The sequence below is a fragment of the Phascolarctos cinereus genome, unplaced genomic scaffold (genome assembly GCF_003287225.1).
Source record: "Phascolarctos cinereus isolate Bilbo 61053 unplaced genomic scaffold, phaCin_HiC Scaffold_2;HRSCAF=192, whole genome shotgun sequence".
NCBI classification, from domain to species: domain Eukaryota; kingdom Metazoa; phylum Chordata; class Mammalia; order Diprotodontia; family Phascolarctidae; genus Phascolarctos; species Phascolarctos cinereus.
Window position 1 is genome coordinate 304,878,606 of NW_027555625.1, and position 21,391 is coordinate 304,899,996.

The following is a 21,391-nucleotide window of genomic DNA, read 5'->3' on the forward strand; positions in this document are numbered from 1 at the left end:
AACTAGAATCAGAAAAACCTGAGTTCAAATCCTGCCTCAATCACTTACTAGCTGTGTAGCATTGGGCAAGTCACTTAATCACCATTTGACTCAGTTTTCTTGTCTGTAAAAGGAGGATGATAATAGCACCTACTTTACAGAAGATAAAATGAAATAATATTTGCAAAGTGCTTTGCAAACCTTAGAGTGCTATCTCAATGCTACTTATTATTATGGTATTATTAAAGTTTATACTTTTTTGGCATTTAAAGTATTGCCCAATATAGTACCATCCTACCTTTCCAGGCTCATCTTACATAACACTTGTCTTGTTCTTTGGGCCATCCCCTTTTGTGACAAATGGCAGAGCTTTGGTTGCTTGGCAGGAAGTAAGAGAAGAGCTTGAAAGCAAATGTGATAAGATTGGGGAAGCCAAAAGAGAAGTGGCTAGGACAAGGTCAATGACTAAAGAATAAAGAGGAAGCCAACATAGCAAATGGGGAAGAAACAATTCCTCTCCTAGTCTGGTCCACCCTTGCCTTCATCCTTGCTCCCAGAATGGTGTGCTAGCTACAGCAAGAAGCATCCAGATATCCCTGCCAGTGATAGAACACTGAACAGAAAAACTACAGGATTTTCAATCTGTCCTGGGTTCTGAGTTCATTCTCCATGCCTCAAGGAGATATCTAGACCCAGGTCCAGAGTTTCAGAATCTTCACTTGAAGACTGGCTTCACTGGATGCTGTGAGTCAAACATTTCCTTCCTACAGTCAGTTATTCACATAAACATTTATTAGGCACCTACCATGTACTAGGCACTGTGCTAAGCATTAGGGATACAAAGAAAGGCAAAAGATAGCCCCTGCCCTCAAGGAGCTTACAGTCTAATGGGGAAAGAAAACATATAAAAGGGAGGTGAAAATCAGCCAAGGGGATGGTAAGTGATGGAGAATTCCAGGGCAGTGCATCTGGGTGGGAAGTGAAGAAATGTCTGGACCTCCTTAAATGGAGATTTTGGAAGGAGCTCTCTATCCTCCAATCAGAGGAAAGGAGGGAGGGGCCCCAGTGCAAAAGGTACTGAGGTAAATGCCAGTTCTAAGACTGAAGTGATCTTGTAGTATGAAGAGGTTTCTGGAGAGCTCCAGAGAGGATTAAAGAGACCAAATTTTGTATTCCCTAGAACTCTGGATTTGAAGCAACCCATCAGGGAGGCCTAGCCAGGTTTAGAAATTCCAAGCATGTAACTATGTAGTGCATACCCTATTGTGCATTATTTTATTGTTTCTATGCAAAGATTAAAACACCATGTACAATTAGGCATGTTCTGTGAGTTCGTGTGGGGAGTTGACTGTATCATGCCAAGATAACATGACTAGGAGAAGAAATTGGCCCTTTCTCAGAAATATGCAGAGGGAAGAAGAGTTTCACGTCTGGGTGAACATGGGGATCCCAGTTCCTCTTTCTTCCTGTGGAATAGGATCAACATCCGTACCACTTGGTGGTTAAACTTATATTACTACCCTCAATACATCCCATTTTCCAGTCAAAGTGGTCTGTACTCTGACCCCCAAATAAACCATTTACCCTCTTACTTCTATGCCTTGGATCAAGCTGTATCCTATTTTGTGATAACCTCCCTCTTTCTTCTTCAACTATTGAACGTCTCTTTTTAGGTTTTTAAAAAAGTTTTAAATTCAATTTTACTTTGTTTTCAGGTCAGCACTCTCTCCCTTCCACCTTCCTCTCCCCCCCATAGAGAAAGCAAGAAAACCTAAATTCATTGCAAACATATAAAATCAGTCAAAACAAATTTTTGCCTTGACCATGTTGTTATTTTTGAAATGCTTCAATCTGCACTTTGAGTCTATCACCTTTCTATCTGGAGGTGGGTAACATGTATCATTATAAGCTCTCTAGAACTGTGGTTGGTTGAACTATTGAATTTCAACTCATACTTTCAAGCTGAATTCAAATGACATCTCCTCCATGAAGTTTTCCCTGATCCCCTTGATCAGTGATGGCCTTTCTCTTAACATAGCATTGTCTCACATAACGCTTTGTCTTATAACTTCATTGCATTCATCAGTTGAAGGTATGCATTTTAGTCACCTGTATATGTAACATTTCTCTAACATATTGGAAACTCTCTCAGCAGGGATTTTCCTAAATTATAAAATGAGAGGGTTGGATTAGATGATCCTTTTGGTGTCTTCTGGCTCTAAACTCTATGAAACACTTCCTAAAAAAATGAAGTGCTGATTTTGTGCAGAGAGCTGTTCTGGGTGTTGGGAAAATAACATTTTTAATATTTCTTTTCAGAAATCAAAGCTATCAACAGTTACATGAAAAAAATGCTCAAAATCACTAATAATTAGAGAAATGCAAATTAAAATAACTCTGAGGTACCTCTTCACATCTATCAGATTGGCTAACATGATGTAAAAGGAAAATGATAAATGCTGGAGGGGACGAGGAAAAATAAGTACACTGGTGCACTGTTTGTAGAATTGTGAACTGGTCCAATAATTCTAGAGAATAATTTGGAACTATGCCCAAAGGACTTTAAAACTGTGGATACCTTTTGACCCAGCAATACCACTACTTGGTTTGTACCTCAAAGAGATCAAAGAAAAAGGGAAAGGACTTATATATACAAAAATATTTATCACAGCTCTTTTTGTGGTGGCAAAGTAATGGAAACTGAGGGGATGCCCATCATTTGAGGAATGGCTGAATAAGTTGTGGTATATGAATGTGATGAAATACTATTGTGCTATAAGAAATGATGAGGAAGCAGACTTCAGAAAAACCTGAACTAATACAAAGTAAAGTGAGCAGAACCAAGAGAACATTGTATACAGCAAAAGCAATATTATAACGATGATCAACTGTAAAGACTTAGCTGTAAGACTGTGAGAGATACTGTGATCTAAGACAGTTCCAAAGCACTTGTAATGAAATGCTATCCATCTCTAGAGAGAGAACTGATGAATTCTGAGTAAAGACTGAAGTATTTTTTCCTCTTTATTATTTTCTTGCCTTTTTTTTGCAACATGGCTAATGTGAAAATATATTTTGTATGACTTCATATATATAATGGGTATCATATTGCTTGCCTTTACAGTGGGTGGAGGGGGGATAGGAAGAAGGCAGAGAATTTGGAACTAAATAAAAAAGAATGTTAAAAAAAGAAAAGAAAAAATTCTTCTTTTCTTCATTTGTTTGTGAGGTAGGTAGGCCCTAACACATGGTTAGTTTTTCTAAAGGTACTAAGCAGAGTTAAGCAATAGGTATGTTCCTTTCTCTTCCCATTCAGTAGCTATTATAAACTTGCTGTTTCTATAGTTCACTTACCTTTTCCTTTAAATATTTAGATGCTATGCCGTGCAGTACATATATATATTAGGTATTAATAGTTCATTATCTATTGTGATTTTAAGCATAATGTGGTTTCTCTACTTATTTCTTTTAACCATGTCCATTTTTACCACTCCCTTGTCTGAGATCTTGATTACTACCCTTGCTTTTTTGAGTTTATCTGGGATATAATAAGTTCTGTTCCATCCCCTCACTTTAACTGTGTGTGAAATGTAGATTTAAGTGTGTTTCTTCTAAAAAGCATATTGCTGGATTCTGCTTTCTAATCCATTCCACTCTCCTGTTCTATGAGTGATTTCATTTCATTCATATTCCTGTTCACAATCAACATAATTATTGATTGTGATTTCCCTCCATCATATCTTCTTTTATTTTTCCTTTTTCCCCTCCCAGCCTTTTTTTTTTTAAAACAAAGATGGTGGTAAAAGAGAGAGAATGTGATTAACACTAGTAATCTGTAATTTAAGTGGTCTGCTTCAGCTCCAGTGCAGACCATTATTATTGGTTATTATCTTTCTTTCCTTTTAATCTTCCTTTAACTATCCATCCTCCAAAGTTGAAGTTTGACTTACTTGTGTCTATTTCCCACCCTCCCCACTCCATTCTTCCTCTTAAATCTCCTTCTCCCTCACATCTCCGCCTGTTTCCTAGATGAATCTAACATATTTCTACACCAAACTTTGTGTTTCTGTGTGTAGTGTATGTGTATGAGTGCACACTCACGTTTTTGTATGTATGTATGTATGTGTGTGTGTGTGTGTGTGTGTGAGAGAGAGAGAGAGAGAGAGAGAGAGAGAATATATATGTTCTTCGTTTGACTGGGAGAGAACTCCTTCCATGGAGTTTGTATACTCTTCTTCTAGAACACTCCAATTATGAGAATAGTAAGTTCTTCCTCCTTCTTTTCCATTTCTTCCCGTGTATATTCTTTTTGCTTCCCTTTTCTTTCCCGTCTTAAAACCATCAAAACACAACAAAATTACTGCTAGTTTCTACATTTGTTTTTCCTAACTCTCTCTGGTTCTTGAAGACAGAGGGGCCTTAAAAAGGATAATTATCTCCTCTCCACCTATTGAAATGTGAGATTACCAACTTAAAGCCTTATAGTTGCTCAAATGTACTTACCTTTGGAAATTTCTCTTGGCTCCTGTATTTGCATTTCAAAATTTCTACTCTGGTCAGCTTTTTTTTTTTCAAATCAGGAATCCTTGGAAATATATATTTTTGGGGGGAAAGATTTTTTTTATTCTTTGTAGGGTTATCCTTAACAATAACACCATACTTAAGCCTTTTGTCTTTTGCCTTTTGGTAAGGAGGTGATTGGTGAATTTTATTATCATTTTACCTTCTTGTTTTAACTGAACTAATCAGTTTCTTTTATGATTTCTTTAAAGAAATTCAGGCTTTTTTTTTTGGCTTGGTCATGGTTTTCAGGGAGTTCAAAGATTATTAAATTATCTTTCCTCAACATGTTTTGCAGGTCAGTTGTTTTCAATAGCAGATACCTTACATAATCTTCTATTTTTTTTTCAGTCTTTGACTTTGTTCTGGTATTTATTGTTTTCTCCTAAAGTCATTGAGTTCTGTTTGCTCCATTCTGTTTGTCCAAGTGTCCCCTACTTGGGTAAGGTTTTCCACCTTCCATTCTAATCTATTTCTTCTCCAAATTTTTCCTCCAGTGCACTTATTTCACTTTTAATTTATTGCTTCGTTTCTTCTAGCCACTCTTTTAGTCCTTGTGGCAAAGCCATTTTTCTTGTTTTGTTTTTTTTCTTTTCCTTGGAAAGTCTGCTTGTAGTTGTTATGGAGTTGATCTTTTTTTCTGGATTTGCCTCTTGGGTGACTCTTAACATTTGGTGTTTCTAAAACATCTCTTTATTATGTTGAGTGTTTTTTTTTCTGTTTAGTCATATCTTCAGCCTCGGTTGTTTTAGCACTTTGTTACAGGGCCAGGCTCCACCCCTTCCCACACTCTTGGATTGGGTTTTTAGGCCCTGTTTGGTCCCGTCCCTAATTTCCAGTGCTCCTACTGTTGGTTTCCACTTCTCCTGGTATGTCTGAATACAGTGTACTGGCAGGCTTCAGGCCTCCCCGGCGCATTCCAGTTCAGGTGCTGCAAAATTCTGGGCACCCTTTTTTAGATCTTTTTTTCAGGGTACGTGTAGGAGAGCTGTTGGTGCTGGGAAGATAAATTTTATATGTGACACGGACCCTGCCCTCAGATTTTATGGAGAGATAAGATGCAAACTTCAAGAGCAATAATACGCAATAAAATAGGGGTGAATTAGAGGTGTCCAAAGCAAAGAGCTCTGTGAGCTCTGAAAAGGAGGGTCCTTTGACTGGAGGAATATCAAGGAATGCTTCAAGGAGATGGTTGTATTTCAGTTGGTCTTTTAAGGATGGGAATGATTTCAACAGGAAAAGGGTAAAAAAGAAGGCATTCCAGGTACTTGAAAAATCAAGAGCAAAGGCATGGGGCTGAGCAAGGGCAGTGAATCTTTGGGGAGGGAGGGTGGAAGAGAGGGTATATGTGGGTGAATTAGGGAGAAATTATCTAATTTCTCTGAAGAGTAGAGTACCCAGAAGTGAGTAATATCAACTGCAACTGGAGTTTTGGGTACTCAGGGTACAGGAGCTGGAATTGTTATTGACTAAAAGATTCCATCCCATTCTAGTTTTTGACTCAGGACACAGAGAGAAATTCCCTAAAACCTATCAAAGCATCCAGGCTGGCCTAATTACAGATACTAGGTAACCTGGTTGGGGGTGGGGGGGAGAATCTACATCACATTAACAGTTCTTTGAGGAAGAATAACCACATGAACTCAGCCATTAACAAGGTGGTAGCTTTTGCTGGGCATAGGAACTATCTGAATCTTTTACCTGAGCATGTAGTAGTAGGTTTGGGGCAAGTCAATACTTTATTTTATTATTTTTCAATTTCATGTAATAATAATAGACTAAACTAATAATGTGTGTGTATTTCCTTGTGGGTCACTAGAAATGGAAGACAGGAATTTTAATGGGAAAGGAATCTCAAGCTATAACTAATCTCTATTTGGAGATTTCTCCTCGAGCAAATTCCTGGTTGGGGCAAAATACCAGCTAAAGCAGTGATACATTCATGAAATATTATACATGAAGGGCCTATATTAAAAATCCTACATTGAGCCTTGAGTTATCTGAGCCAAGACAATGGGGTGGATACTTGTAGCAGCAGGTAAGATAAACTGCTTTGATGATCAGAGGATCATAGATCTAGAACTGAAGCCACACCTGAGAGATCATAGAGTCTAATCCCTTCATTTTACACCTGGAAGAACCAAGGCTGCAAGAGTTCAGTCACTTGTTCCACTCATACAAATAGTAAGTAACAAGGGTAGAATTTGAACCCAAGTTGTCTGGCTCCTAAGCCAGTGTCTTTCCACTATACCAAAGGGCATCAGTCCTTTTCCTGTGGGACATGCTCAACAATCCCTCTTTCTAGTTAGGGAAGTGTACTCTACTTATTGACATTTACACACAGGGATCAAAAGCCTCATTAGCAAGTGTTTCTCCCTAATCTGTACATAAAGTACTTTGTACCTTTCATGAACTTATCATATTTTATTTTCTCAGGCTTCCTTTAAGTCCCAACTAAAATCCCATCTTCTACAGGAAGCTTTTGCCAACCCCTCTTAATTCTAGTGCCTTCCCTCTCTTAATTATTTCCTATTTATCCTGTGTATAGCTTGTTTTGTGTATTTGTTTGCTTGTTTTCTCCTGTTCTCTCCCCTATTAGATTGTAAGCTCCTTGAGGGCAGGGACTCTCTTTTGCCTCTTTTGTGTCCACAGCACTTAGCACAGTGCCTGGCACATTGGAGGCACTTAATAAATACTGACTGATTGATCATTTGTGAAGATATTTTATCCCCCTTCTTTGACTGCAAGCTCTTCAGGGCACAGACCCATTTTTTTTTTAATCTAGCTCACTTAGCAGAGCTGGCTTAGGCCTTGTACACACTAGGCACACCTGTGAATACAAGTTTGTTGGATGGAAGTGAACTGCTGAAAAGCACCCACTAGCAAAAGACTTTGCATTTAACAGAAGCTCAGCAAATGTGGATTCAAACTGAGTATCCCTGATTCTCCCCCTTCCCTCCTTACTATCTTACATCAAAGGCTTACAAAAATTAGGGGCCTAACAAATGTTTGTCTATTGCATTGAGCTGAGAGCATTTTAAACTTAAACCCCAGTTCCTGGCAGTAGGGAGAAGGATCAGCGATTTTTAAAAATAAGTGTTTTTTTTTCCCCCCAAACTCCCGCCTAATGTAAAAGAAGTCTCCACATTTCTGAATGCTCCATGTTTAAGATGCAGTCTCTTTGGGCTGATCGTGAGAAAAAGAACTAAAGGGGGAAAATGGCAGAAAAGCACTCCAGAGATCAGATGGTGAAACAAGAGGGGTAATGGTGTTTATTTAGAAATGACAAGCTCCCTTCCCCGCCGCTGGCTTTGCTTCAGTTTTTTGTTTATCCCTAAAGTCTGGATGGAGCTACTGTGTGCTCTGCTATTTTTAGCTCTGGCTATCTGGCAGGCGGAGGTGGTCCTCCTGCTGACTGTGAGGGGGAGATGGGAATTTGCTGAATTAGGCTCCTTGTTCTGCTGGAGGAGGCTGGCAAACTTCTACTCAACTATAGGCTTTGGTGGCAGAAAGTGCAGGCCTGGTAGTGATAACCTGGTGATCTCTTCCTTGGGTCTATGCTTAATCTTGGCTATCTCCACTAAAAGAGATTGCATCACCATGAGTCAGATCTGTATTTTCTTCTTTCCTACAGAGGGAGGAAAGTTATTATGCAAATACCTTGAAGCTGTATATGAATCATCTGTTCATTTAACAATTATTCATTAAGTACCTAGTATGAGCATAGCCCTATCCTATGGGTTTGGGAGGAATAAGACTTAAAAATGTATCCTGATTAGTTGTCAAGGGGCATATCTTTTCTTGAATCAGAGTTGAAATCAAAGGTAGATTTGGGAAGAGGCAGTATAGCTTAGCAATCACACCAGTCTTGGAATCCAAAGATCTGTGATGGAGTTTTGCCTTTGCTTCTTGTTAGTCTTATGATCCACAAGTTAATCCACTTCTTAGAGCCTCCATGTCCTCATCTGTAAAATAAGTATGGGAATAAAGTTTTCAAAATGATGGAGTTGGCCTCTCAATTAGGAAGCCCTGGGTGAAACTTCAGGTTCTGACTAGCATGGGCTGTGTGGCCCTGGGCAAGTCACTTCAGCCCAGGCAACTCTTTAAGAATTCGAATCACAGCAGAGATGCTGAGCTGCTTTGATAGAGCAATGGCGTCATCCTATACTGACAAAATCACAAGTGCAATAAAAATGAAAAAAAAAAACAACAAAAAACAACCAGTTGCACTGCTTACCTCACAGGGTTGTTGCAAGAAAAGTGCTTTGTAAACAGCAAAGAATTTTAGAAATGGGCATTGTTCATATTCTTATGACTACATCTGACTTCATCTTCACTGGCAATTCAGAATCTGTCCTTAGAAGCCAAGAATCCACTGGGGGTTGCTAGGAAGGCCTCTTGTTTGTTAAAGAGAAAGGTTCCAAAGTGTTTCTTGGGATGAATCATTACAGCAACTTCCCCAGTCAGAGAATCTACACTCAGCAGTCAAGATTTCAGGTTGTTTTAAGGGGATTTCTTTAGGCCTCTGATTTTTTTTTTAAAGCAACCACTCTGCAAGTTAAGGATTTAGAAGCCATATATTTCTGTTCCAGGGCATACCTACAATGTTATGGGCCTTCAAATTATACTAAATGATAATAAGAAATATACATATACATAAATATATGATGTATATATACACATTTTTACATATAGGCACATACATGCATATACACACATATACATATATGTGTATGTATATACACGTATATACACATATATGTATATGTATGTATACACATACATATACATGTATATATACACATACATATGCAAAAATTTCATAGGAAGAGGAAAAGAGGGTGATATGGCCTGATCTTCTAAGGCCCTCAAAGTTTTTTCTAAATTGATTCTGGTGAGATAAGACATGTTGTTTTTCAGCCCCTGGATTTTTATTCTAATTTAGGATATACTGCAATTAGAAAGGCCACCAAAGCTGTTGTCCATATTCTCTTTATGAGCATCAGCATGGTACAAAAGAAGAGTCATAGACTGGGGTCAGGAATTTGCAGAATTTATTATATGTATGACTAGTCATTTCACCTCTGTGGGCCTGATTATCTCCTCTAAAATGATGGGATTGGACTGAACGATCCCTACGGTGTCTTCCAGCTCTCACATTCAGTGTTCTGATATTCAATGTCCCTTCTGATTTTAATATTTTGCCAGGTGACCCAGGGCAAGTCACTTAACCTTTCTCAGCCTCTGTTTCCTCATCTATAAAATGAGGATACTAATAGCATCTACCTCACAAGGTTGTTTTGAGGCTCAAATGGGATAATAATAATAATAAAACCTGAAAATGCTAGAAAAATAGTAGCATTTTATTATTACTCTATTAAAATGCTAACATTTTTGTAGCATTTTCAGGTTTTATTATTAAATTGCGGACAGTGGTGTAGTAAAGTGTTGAGACTAGAGTCAGGAAGACTCTTTTTCCTGAATTCAAATCTGGCCTCAGATACTAATTAGCTATGTGACCCTGGGCAAGTCACTTAACCTCATTTGCCTCAGTTTCCTCATCTGTAAAATGAGCAGGAGAAAGAAATGGCAAACTACTCCAGTATCTCTAGCAAGAAAACCCCAAGTAGGGTCACAAAGAGTTGGCCGTGACTTAACAATTATTATTATATTATCATTATTATTTATTATAATATACATAATATATGACTATTTGATGATCATAGTATTCTAAGACTCTGGGTGTCCAGTGTAGACTCTGATTATTGCTATTTTTAAATTCTGAATTATACACTAAAGGGAATTGAGGATGGTGCTATTTGCATCATGATTCCTCTGGTCCTTGTGTTCTGGGAAGGAAAAGTGCTTGTAGTCCTTTGACATCATTGAGGAAACACACCTGGGGGCTGGCTGTCTTCATCATTCTAGCTTCAGGTTCCTGTGAAATCGATGCTTCGGCCACAAGTTCATTCAACAAAAGGCACCAACGTCACCAAAGCCTGCACCTCCTCAAGGGGCGCCTGAGGTTTAAAAAAATTGAAAAAAGGAAGTGCTGAAGGCTTGTCTACTCCCTCTGCATTCTCCACACTGATCTACCCCATTCCCTCCTTCCCAGAGGACTGGTTTATGCAGAATATTGGACAGTGGACATTGACAGGTGCAGGGCCACCAATGAAGGAGGTTCTTTATGAGAGCTGAGGTCACAGAGACCAATCCTGCAAACATTATACAAGTAAGACTCCCATGGGGAAGCTAGGATTTCACTGTCTTTGAGCTCAGAATAGATTATGCCTGCCATTGCTCAGCATGTGGGAAGACAATGTTTATGCTAGTAAATTGTGTGTCAGATAACAATAACAAAGAAAAACCAAAAAAGAAAAAAAAATGAACTGTGAGACTCTGACATAATAGTATCCTATAGTACTTTAGGCTTTGCAAAGCACTTTATAACCATGATCTCATCTGTTACTCACAATCACCCAGTAAGACAGAGAATAAGCATTATTAGCATCTCCATTTTTCAGATGAGGAAACTGAGACCCAGGGGAGTGAAGTCATTTGCCCAAGACATACACCTAATAAGTGAAAGAATCTTTGGACTTCAGAACCAGGGCATTTTCTCTCTACCAAACTGCCTTTGCTCCTTCCCCTTTCCTCTCTCCCCGCTCCCCTCTCTCCCCCTCCCCCGCCCCACCCCCAACGAGCTATTCCCCTGTGGAGGCAGCTGGATGATACTATGGATTGATTGAATGGTGGCCCTGAAATTGGGAAGATCTGAGGTGAAATCTGTGTGACCCTGGGTAAGTTACTTAACCTTTGATTGCCTCAATTTCTTCAACTGCAAAATGGGGATAATAATAGCATCTATCTGGCAGAGTCTTTCTGTGGATCAAATGAGATATTTGTAAAAAGTGCTTAGTACAGTGCCTGGTACATAGTAGGTACTATATAAATGCTTATTCTTCCCCCCCCTCCCCATCTAACTCTTTGCTCTCTGCATAGCACTTAATACAATTTTGTTATCTAGATAAACGTTAGATACTATTCCCACGACTAGATATATTCCTCTAAGGAGGATCTCCAAGAACATTTAAACAAATTCAATCAATAGGCGTCCATAAAGCACCTACCATGTGTCAGGCACAGCTCTATGTACTAGAAACACAAATACAACAAGTTATTGTGTTTCTTTTAATAGAAGAAACGTTTAGAAGTATCTCTTTAACATTTGACGTTATTTTTAAACGTCACTTTGCAGAAGGCTTAGATTCCCACATTGTATCTTACTTCCTGTCATCATATAAAGATGCCACAGAGCAGGTGTGTTGTCTGTAAACACACCCCCAGTACCAAACGAATCGGGCAGACATTTTAATAGCAGCTCAGTGGATCACTGAAGTCAATTGCAAAATACATCACTCCCAGCATTTAACTGTGGCTGCTAGTGCACAAACACGAAAGACTTTGGATAGGTCTAGAAACTGCTCACTCTGGTTGTTTCCATGAAACAAGAAAGGGAAATACTTAGAATGTTAGCACATGGAATGCTAGCTATTGCCTTTATAATAGAAAGTTTAAATATGACTCATAGAGAATTAGAACTAGAAAGAACCCTAGAACCTAGATGGGGGGGGGAGGTCTTAGAGAAAAAGAATGGACATTAACACCTGAAGAGACATCAGAGCAAAGAAGCACAAGACATTGTTGCTGCCCTCAATCCAGTTGGGGCCATAGGGCATGCATTTCAACACAACTAGTAATAAAAATTAGTAAATGACACAGGAGTCATGAAAACAGTAAGTGCCACAGGAGGTTAGAAGAGAGAGTATCAAGGCTTCTTAGAAGAAGTGGGACTTGAGCTGACCTTTAGAAGGGAGGATTTTGATAAAGAGAGAAGAGTAATGTGGACCATCCAAGCAGGAGAAACTATGGGAACAAACGTGGGTATCGTGTGTTCAGGAGACAAACGGTGGATCAGTTCTGCTGGAGCCAAGATCTCCTGCCCCAGAGACTAAAGGATGACCCCTTTATCTAGGATACCAATCAGAGATCCTCTCTAATTTTTGATATGCCAGGGACCAATGTTTCTATTCTAATCCCTCTTGTGGGTCACATCTATTTTTAAAGTCAATCAGCACTGATTGAGGTGACTGTGGCCAACTCAATTTATTTCTCTGGACCCCAGTTTTCTCAGTGGTTAAATATAAGTACTGAACTGGCTAATCATTAATACCTTTCATGTCTTAATCCTATGAGTACTCTGATCCTAAGTCATTTCTTTTCTCTGGACCTAATCTGTAAAACTAAGGGTTCCAACTAAATGGTCATTAAGGTTCTTTACAACTTTTCAAGGCAGCTGGATGGCTCAGTGGATAGACCCCTGGGCCTAGAGTCAGGAAGATCTGAATTCAAATCCAGCCTCAGACACTTGCTAGCTGTGTGACCCTGGACAAGTCACTTAACCTCTGCGTTAATCCACTGGAGAAGGAAATGGCAAACCACTCCAATATCTTTGCCAAGACGACCCCATATAGGATCATGAAGAGTTGGACACTAAACAACAACTCTATCGTTCTGGATTATACTTTCTAATCTAAATCCCTTCTAGCTCTCATATTCTATGTTCTATGATCTAGTAGCTATTGAAAAATATCAACCTTATCTACTTTTTTTTTTTGGCTAGGCAATGGGATTAAGTGACTCACCCAGGGTCACACAGCCAGTAAGTGTCCTAACTCCAGGGCTGATGCTTTATCCACCATGCCACCTAGCTGCCCCCTACCTTATCTACTTCTAAAGAGATTTCAACATATTTGTCGACTTTATGGGTTAGTTACTTGGGATCACACGTCAGGGAACATAGGAAAAGGTAACACCTGCCTGGAGACAGGGCTCTGGCCCCCCTGACTTTCAGCAGTTCCTTTTGTACTCTGCTGTATGATTTCAGAATCCAGATCCAAGTGCCATCCCAGATTTTTGCCCTATAGTAAAGTCTTTAGTTATCACTGGGCGTAAGGGATCTTTGCTGCACACCCTATACCAGAGCTGCATCAGCTTTTTCTTGCTCAGCAGAGAACTTCTGATAAAGCATGGCCACAGCTGATCTAGCATTTTGCAAATATCAGGAAGATAAAGCAGTAAATATTAACCAGGAAGCTCATGGATGGGGAGAACAGTTGCAGATCACCTCACTTGATCAAAAACTGATAATATGAAAGGATTCTCCTTTGCAGGGCAAAATCGAGAAGGCTCAAGGCTAGGACTGGCTGGAAGATGGATGGCTTTTCATTTGGACAGCTTTATATAAATATATGGTGCAAATCCATACACACACAAAAAAGAAATAGGGTGTTGGGCGTGGTATCTGGTGCATGTGATCCCTGCTCCTGGAGAAGCTGAGGCTCGTGGATCACTTGGTCTCTGGAGTTCTGAGCCGTATTGGGCTGAGCTAATTGGGTGCCAATACTAAGTCTGGCACCAATGTGATAAGCTTAGAAAGCAGAGGGCCCACCAGGTTGCTTAAGGAGGAGCAAAGAAGCCCATGTTGGAAAGAGGTCAAAGCTTCCTTGCTCCTCAGCAATGGGACTGGGCCTATGAGTAGTTACTGCACTTTCAGTCTGGGTGAGATAGGGAGACCTGATCTCAAAACCAAACCAAACCAAGCAAAAAACAACCCCCACAACATGATGCAATGGAAAGAACACAGCACTTAGAATTAGGAAGATCTAGTTCTAGCTCTGGACTCCATCACTTACCATGACACTGGGCTTCCCTGGCTTCCTTCCAGTCCCAGCTAAAACAGTACCTTTGTCCAAGAAGTCTTCCTTAATCTCTCTTAATTCTAGTGCCTTACCTCTGATGATTACTCCCTTTTTTCCTTGTATATAGTTGCTCATTCATAATTGTTTACATACTGTCTTCCTTATTAGACTGTGAGCTCCTTGAAGGCAGGGACTGCATTTTGCCTTTCTTTGTATCCTCAGTACTTAGCACAATGCCTGGCACAAAGCAAGCATTTAATAAATGTTCACTGATTTTCTGATTTTCCTCTGCCTCAGTTTCTTTACCTATAAGGTGAGAAAATTTGACTGATGATCTCTAAATTCCCTTCCGGCTTTAAAAGTAGATGACAAACTAATACCATACAACCTTTTGACATTGTCTCTTATGATTCTCCCGCAGTGCATTCCATATTCCAGCCAACCTAGACTATTACTGTCTACCCCTAGAGCATGTCCTACACACTCCCATTCCTGTGCCTTTGTGTATGGAGTTCCCTTGACCAGAAATGTCTTCTCCTTCTTTGCTGGCTAATTTTCAACCCATCTGTTAAAGCCCAACTCAAATGGCATCTCCTGAAGGAAGTCATAAGATCATAGATAGAATGAAAGTTGAAAGGTACCTTGGAGGCCTCTAATGCAAACCCATTATTTCACAGACGAAGAAACTGACGTTAAGAGAAGAGAACAAGCACTTGTTAAGTATCTACTACGTACCAGACACTGTGCTAAGTGCTTTATAAATATAATCTCATTCGATCTTCTCAGCAACCCTGGGAGGTAGGTGCTTTATTATCCCAATTTTATAGTTGAGGAAACTGAGGCAGACAGAGGTCAAGTGACTTTCCCCAGGATCACACAGCTAGTAAGTATCTGGGGCCAAGTTTGAACTTAAGTCTTCCTGATTCCAGGCCCAGTGCTCCATCTACTTCACCACCTAGCTGCCTAGGTTAAATGACTTACCCAGGGCCACACAATTATTAAGCCTCTGAGGCCGGATCTGAATTTAAGTCTTCCTGGTTTCAGTCTAGCATTCTACCCACTGTGCCACTTAGCTATATCCAAAAATACTGCCCACAGTGGGAGTTGAACCTGGATAAAAACCAGGAATCTTGGCTATAAGTCCATGTAGAAAATTTTCCATGATTTTCCCCCTGAACTATACATGGCACTTTTCTTTCCTACTCTCCAGTACCCTTAACAAAGAACATTCTGTATTATGGCCATTTATATTTATGTCTTATCCCCCTCTAGGAAGGTAAGCTCCATAAGGGTAGGGACCATGTCTTATCAAACTTTGTATCTCTCAACACCTATTCCAATGCTTTGTTCATATCAACGTCTTAGTACACGCCCGATGTAAAAATCAAAGGATCTTAGAATTGGAAAAGACCTCAGAAGTAATTTAGTATAAACCATACCTAAATATGAATCTCTCCTGTGGTCATTCACTTTCCACTTGAAAACAAATGTTGGGGATCTCACTGCTTCATTTCCTGCTTTCAAAGTCTGGGATTGTTTCTTCTCAATTCTACCAACGTTATTCTCTGCATACATTAGATGCTTACAAAACATTTACTGAATAGAGTTGGATTGACACACATCATACTCAGAGTGTAAAGCACCCATTTGTTCTCTAATTTTATTTCCCCAACTTTAAGTTCCTTGCATTGCTGGGTGGTGCAGTGGATTGAGCACAAGGCCCAGACCCAGGAAGACCTGAATTCAAATATGACCTCAGACAAGTACTAGTTGAATGACCCTGGGCAAGTCACTTAACCTCTTCCTGTCTCACTTTCCTCAACTGTAAAATGGGGATAGTAATAGCATCTACCTCCCAGGGTTGTCATGAAAACCAAGTAAGATAGTATTTGTAAAACATTTAGCACAATGTCTGGCACATAGTAGGTGCTTAATAAATACTTGTTCCCTTGTCCCTTTCCTGGAGGGCAGGAACTATGCCTCATACTTATATGGCTTCCCAGAAGTATCTACCACTGCACTGGGGCACATCATTTGAAAAAAAAAAGTGATGTGGAAAGAATGACATATATGTGAACTTTTTTTTTTATTTCCAGGATAAGGATGATGAGGAAGACAACCATTGACTCCATTTAAAAACTATAGAAGTGAAGAATAAGTCTCAGATTAATGAACTATGGCTTTATGCACTTAATTTTATTGAAGTAAATCATTTAAAAGTAGAACTCTGTGTACTAGTCTTAATTAAAGTCCTTAATGCTCTTTAGTAGCACAAATTTGTTTTTAACTTCATAAGTACACCAAGACCCCTTTGATTCTGGTGCTGGATGACAAGATCTAATGCCCACCTTGCTGACTGTTACATCAGGCTTTTTATCACACATGGCCTGTTACATTTTGAGAGACACTTTACTTTTCCGAACCATAGTTTACTCATCTGTAAAATGGGACCAATAATACTTCTGCAACCTACCTTGTAGGACTGTAATGAGGAAAGCACTTAGTAAACCATGAAGCGCTATATAAAATTGGAGTTCATATCATAATAACTAAATCCATAGAATATAGAATTGGGTTATTACTTGGTTGCATTATATGTTTGACTTCATAACTACTATTGAATTTAGCACGGCTTACATTTCAGTAGGGAACACAAGCTCAGCAGAAACTTTCCTGTGCTGACATGTACCTCCGGGGTTCATGGTCTGCCTTATACTAACAAATAATTACTTTCTTTCCATTCCTACTGCCACTACTACAGGCTGGTTTCTCATTACCTCTTACCTTGACCATTAAAGTGGCCTTTTCTTCCTTCAATGCATCTTATATACCTCTACCAGATTAATAATTCTAATACATGACCATTCCTGTAACTTCTTTGCTGAAAATCCTTTAATGCTACTCCATTACCTACGAAATGAATGAATCAATGCAAAAGTATTTATTAAGGACTTATTATATGCAAAGCACTAAGTGCTAAGTGCTGGAGATGAAAATGGAAAAAAGGAAGAAGTTCACCTTCTAATTAGGGGAGAAGACACACATATAGGAAGTTTCTATTTGCAAGTATTTGGAAAGGCATTGTGGCCTTTAAGTCACAGCAGCAAAACAGATGATAATTTAGTACCTTCTTAATGTCATTTTCATTGATAAAATCATATCTGTTTCTGATGCTGAATCATTTGATAGTGCCAAGGTCTTCGGTGGTAAGAACTTAGTATCTTTGGCTGCTGAGGAGGCAGGAACTGCAGTGCCTACAGAGGCAGTTGCTAGGTTGAATCACCTAAGGGTTGCTTCACTGGATAATGGATGCTGGGGGCAGCCTAGAAGCAGAGTGGGAGGGCTGGGGAAATGAGGTGCTGCTATTCTCAGGTCTTTGGCTATACATCTGGGAGGCAGTCAGTTGTTGCTGGGGTGTGTGTATATGTGTGTGTGTGTTGGGGGGGGTAGATACCTTTTCCATAAGGGTTATTTGATTGAATAATGGCTTTTGGGTATAGGCTTCATGTTTGTACCTTATGCTCTAGCCAACTAGGCTATTCATGGTTTCTTGAACATGAACAGGGCCTGAGGTCATAGCAGATTTAGAACTAGGTAGGACTTTAGAGATTGTTTTTTCTTTTTTCTTGCTTTTAGGCAACCAGGGTTAAGTGACTTGCCCAGGGTCACACAGCTAGTAAGTGTCAAGTGTTTGGTCTGAGGCCAGATTTGAACTCAGGTCCTCCTGACTTCAGGGCCAGTGCTCTATCCACTGTGCCACCTAGCTGCCCCCTAGAGATTGTTTTTTCTAAGCCCTGAATTTACAAATGAGAAAATGAGCCTCCTCATCCCCCATGAAGTGACCCGTCCAAAGTCATGCAGGTAGTCAGTGGAAGAACCAGGAATGGAATCTAAGTCTTTTGACCTAGATCCAGTGCTCTTTCTATTATATCTCACTGTTTCTACCCTTTCCTATTTCTATTCAATATCTTTTTATGATCATGCTGTGCCTTGCATTTGGAATGTCTAACATGCCAGCAAGGCTATGCTTAAGATTCTGTGAGCTAGGTTTCAGCTTCACCAAGAATTACCAGAAATATAGACTGATTTTCAAAGAGGCAGATGAACTAGAGACCAAATTGCCAACATTTGATAGATTATGGAAAAAGCAAGGTAGTGCCAGAAAAAAAAACATTTATTTCTGCTTCATTGACTATACTAAAGCCTTTGACTATGTGAGTGTAACAAAATGTGGCAAGTCCTCAAAGAGATGGAAGTATTAAATCATCTTACTTGTCTCCTGAAGAACCTGTAAGTAGGTCGAGAAGCAATAGGTAGAACTGAATGGGGAATAATTGATTGGTTTAAGATTTAGAAAGGAGTATGACAAGAATGTGTATTGTCACCTTATTTATTTAATTTATATGCAGAATATAACATGTGAAATGCCAGGCTAGATGAATTAAAAGCTAGAATTAAGGCTTCTAGGAGAAATAGTGATGATCTCAGATACACAAGCGATGCTACTCTGATGGCAGAAAGTGAAGAAGAATTAAGAAGCCTGTTGATGAGGGTGAAAAAGGGCAGTGAAAAAATTGGCTTGAAGCTTAACAGTAAAAAAAAAAAACAACAACTTAAGATCATGGCAACTGGTTCCATCACTTCCTGACAAATAGAGCGAGAAGAAATAGAAGCAGTGTGAGAATTTATATTTTTTGGCTCAAAGATCACTGCATATGGCGACTGCGGTCATGAAATTTTAAGATGCTTGTTCCCTGGCAGGAAAGCTACGGCAAACCTGGGCAGCATACTAAAAACCAGAGACATCACCTTGCCAACAAAGGTCCATATATAGTTAAAGTTATGTTTTTTTTTTCCAGTAGTAACATATGGTTGTGAGAGTTGGACTATAAGGAAAGCTGAGCACCACAGAATCAATGCTTTTGAATTGTGGTGCTGAGAGTACATTGGACAGTAAGGAGATCAAATCAGTCAATATTTCAAATTAACCCAGCCTATTCTTTGAAAGGACAAATACTGAAGCTGAAGCTTAAATACTATGGCCACATAATGAGAAGACAGAACTCATTAGAAAAGACCCTAATTTTGGGAAAGATTGAAGACAAAAGAAGAAGGAGAGATAATATCATGGAAGCAATGAACATAAACTTGGTCAGACTTTGGGAGGATAGAAGGGCCTGGCAAGCTATGTATGCTAGTATGCTGTCCATGAGGCCACAAAGAGTTGGGGATATGACTGAACCACAACAGCTCCCTGAATCTCTGTTGGTTGAAATCCTACCTCTTCCTTCAAGTTCTAGTTCAAATGATACTGCATTCTGGCCTACTTTCATTGATCCTTCCAAACAGAAAAGGTACCTTCTTCCCCTAAACTCACACAGAACTTTCTACTTTACTACTGAAGCTCAGCTGCCTTCTCCCTCTGGAAGTTCCCTTCCCCCTTGTGGTCTTCTCAGTGGAATATCCCTTCTCTCCAATGACCTCCATTGATAAGTTCCTCCCAGAAACCATATTTTGAAAAAGCGCCCGGGTTAATTAGCCTTCATTTCTCTCCTAGCTCCTCTTCTGATTCTTCACACTTCAACACCATGCCCCATCTGCTTCTTTAGGTGTTGTCTTTCCCCATTAGAATGTAAAATCCTTGAGCGCAGGGTAGGATCTTCTTTCTTTTTGCTTGTATGTACATCCTCGGCACATAGAATGGTGCCTGGCACATGGTAGGTGCTTAATAAACACTTCTTAACTTGATTCCTCTCTTTTACTTTTAACACCCTACTTTGTATGGTTACGTGAATATGATTCATCCCTTTTACTGAACTGAAAGGTCTGTGAACGCAGAGGCCGTATCTTATTCGGGGCTATGTGTATTCCATAACACCTAGTTTGACTGATGATGTATTTCGTGGTAGGTACCCAATAAATGTCTAATGAATGAATAAAATGATACCTCAAAATAGAAGCATAAGCAACACATTATGATAAAATTTTGGTTTTTTTTCTTCAGAAGACAGGGTTTGGTTTAGAATGGAAACATAAAGAAATTATATTCTGCCCTTCTTGCAGGAGCTCAGCATCTGCCACAGATACGATCTAATTTATCCATACAATAGCTGTGTAAAGAAGATAAGGGAGACATTGGTTCCATTTAACTAATTTGGAAACATTTCACAAAAAGATGAGTCGGTGTGCCCAAGGTCACAGAACTGAGTTGGTGGTGGTGCCAGGAAGAGAGAGCTCAGATGTTGTGATGAGCTTTTTCAGTTGGAACATACCTTCTCTCACACCTTTACGTATTATACACATCGAATGCTATTAAGTGAGACAGTAGAATCTGAGAGGTTTTTAGACGGTTGAAATTTATAAGGGCTCTTAGAGATCATCTCATCCAACACTTTCAGTTTACAGGGGAGGGAACTGAAGACCAGAGAAAGGGAGTGACTTGTGTCACACAGTTCCTGGCAGAGCCAAGATTAGAACCTGGATCTCCTAACTTTTAGTGTGTGTATATATATATATATATATATATATATATGTATATATATATATGTATATATATATATATATATATATATATAGATAGATAGATAGATAGATATAGATATAGATATAGATCTATATCTATATAGATATAGATATAGATATACAGATAGAGATAGAGATAGATATAGAGATAGATCTATATCTATCTCTATCTCTATCTGTATATCTATATCATCATTTATACTTTGTACTATACTTTGTTACCTATAGAAGCAAAATAGGCATGGGATCTGTCCTGGACACATACCTTATACCCTCAAAGGAGGGGCTTCTTTCTTAAAGGAGTTTCTTCCTGGAACGTGGAGTCAGGTTTTAAGGGGAAGAGGGATGATAATTCTTTTCCTTCCTTATCCCTTTTGTGTGCATTGTGACTGGGGAGCAGGGGCTTCTGAGCATTAGAAGCAAGGAAATCACCAGTTCCCATCAACAGTATAATCAGGAATGGGCTCCTCGGTAGGGGTTATGTGGGGAAGTTTAGCCCTTCTGGGTAGAGAATAGGCCTTATAGCCTGAAATGCTTCTTCCAGCCCACAGAGCAGTCTACATGCACTT